Source organism: Oratosquilla oratoria, unplaced genomic scaffold, assembly GCF_046742065.1.
Source record: "Oratosquilla oratoria isolate Oo_2021 unplaced genomic scaffold, ASM4674206v1 SCAFFOLD105, whole genome shotgun sequence".
Classification (NCBI taxonomy): Eukaryota; Metazoa; Arthropoda; class Malacostraca; order Stomatopoda; family Squillidae; genus Oratosquilla; species Oratosquilla oratoria.
In genome coordinates this window covers 27501-30000 of record NW_027467462.1, presented here as the reverse complement: position 1 = coordinate 30000, position 2500 = coordinate 27501, and positions in this window count along the sequence as shown.

Genomic DNA, 2500 nt, shown 5'->3' with positions numbered 1-2500 from the left:
ATTTGCTTTATATATTTCTCTCATTCATGATATCTTTGCTTTCTTCCCTAATACACGTTTCTCATAAATAGCATGCACTCTTATATTTACAAACGTGTCTTTCCCTAAATGGAATGTATATATAAATAATTTATCAATGTATGTTTTGAAATATTTCTCACAAGTGACACAAAATGTTTACTTCCATGCTCAATGGTTGTCCAGTTAGCATAAGTGAAATTGAAATCTTCCAGCACGTAACGATCACAAAAACTGGACAGTTTTTGAGGGTTGCCACGTTGGGCCAAGTGGCTAAAATGACCCCATGAAATTAGACTGTTGGACTTTTGGTGAAATATCAAAGTAGACTGATTTCGCGCTACCATTTTTTTTTTCCTTTTTTTAGGACCACAAGTTTTAGAGTATAGTATACAGACATAAGCCTCTATTGCTTTTACAGTGTAGGAAATATATAAATGTCTTTAGTAGCCGTACTTACGTAGGGAACGAACAGACCTGATTGGTATCATTAGTTACCTCTACTTATATGTTAAATGAATGCAAAGACAGATAACTTGTGCATGAATTATTCATCCATATATTCGATAACGATTCCTCTCAGCAATTAACTCTTTCATTACCTAAATTGACTTTGTTCAGCTAAGGGGGGATATACCAAGCAAAGAAAACTACGTAAAATCTATATCGGCCAATTGTTTTCACTAACCAGCAATTGTTGTATGTTTACCATTACAAAGGATTACAGAGGAGGAACATGCCGACAGGAGACCTTTTGTTTCATAAATAGGTTGGATGCGAAAAAGATTATAACAATGATAAGTTAATAAATAGATAAAGATTATAATATAAATAATAGTAAATAAAATAAATTGATAAGCAGGTAAAGTTGTATAATAAACAAACAGGTAAATAGGAAATAATGATAAATTGATAGACAATAATAAATGACAATCAATCAAATAATTATATTCACCGGAAGAGAAGCCCCAGGAAGCAAAAATGATCCTAATGAACCCCACCCACATGCATAACACTTTAGGATTAATGGAGTCAAGAAGTTCACTTAAGTTTTGGGGAAATGAAATCCGCAGAAATCCCTAAAAACTAACAGTGGTATTCTTAAAACAAAGAAAAAATATAAAAATCTTTGGAAAGGAAAGATTTATTTGAGGAATAATTTAGGGGGGAATACCACCGTAATAATCGGTGGTATTCACAAAAGAAAAAATATTTCCGTATATAGACCTTTCCCTTCCAAGGATTTATATAAGATTTATATAAGGAATATTTATATATTTTTTTTAAGAATACCACCGTGAAACCCACTAAGTTCTGAGGTATTGAAGCACTGGAGGCTGTGGAGGTAAGGAAGAGGTACCAAGACGGAGATGTGAGAGGTAATGGATCCTTGAAATCTCCTAGAGGTTCATAACTTGGTCGACACTCATTGATCGCAAAATCGCTTTAGCGTCTTCGTTTCGGCAGGTTTAGGGACGTTCCACGTAAACAATTCCTCTGCCTTTCGATTCGTGACCCCTTCTAGCCGAGATTTGGTCTTTAACTGAGGCAAAGTTAATTAAAGAATGAGTCAGTCAGTTAATCAGTCAGTCGGTCTGCTGTATGCCAGTCATACTTCTTTTTTTTTTTTTTTTTTTTTTATCGGCCTTGCTGTGGATGTGCTGTGTCTTGCCAAAGTGCTTCTGACCCAGGGCAGTGGACAGGATGCAGGGATGACCCGTCATCCAGGAGGTGCCAAGAAAAGAGGGGGGGAGGAGTGTGGAGGGGAGTGGAATATATAGGAAATGGAATGGGTGGGAGTGGTTTCTATGCCTTTTTCTTTTTGGTTACCCCCCGTGTAGGGGGAAAAAGCCTTTGGTATATGTGTGTATTATCGTCCTTCATTTCTTTTTTTCTTTTTATAATTTGCCACTATCACCTCTTCGTATTTCTCACCCTTCCCTTCCTTTTAAACCTTCCTGATCCTGTTCCTCCTAATCCTCCTTCTCCTTCTATCCCTCATATTCATTCGTCATACCTCCTTTTTTTTTTATTAACGTTATCGTCCTTCATTTTTTTCTTTTAATAATTTGTCACCACCACCTCTTCTTATTCCTCACATTTAATTTCCTTTCTAATCTTCCTGGTCCTGTTCCTCCCAATCCTCCTCCTCCTTTCCTTCCTATTCATTCCCTTCCACTTTCCCCCCTACTTCCATTACTTCCTACTGGTACTTCTTCTCTTCCTTGTCCTATTCCTCTTCCCATCCCAAATTCTCTCTCCCTCCTTCACTCTGACCCGATGCCATAACAGCCGTCCACCTCCCTCTGCTGTTGCTGTTGTTTGTCCCCATTCTGTAGCATTTTCCCCAGTTGAGCTCTATTCCTGGTAAAAGCGCACAGAGCGCCTTCACAGTCAACAGATGTCCTCCGACCACCTGGGTTTTCCTCGCGTCGGCTGTCGCCAGAACGGTAGAGATTTGTATATTCATGTTGAGGTATCT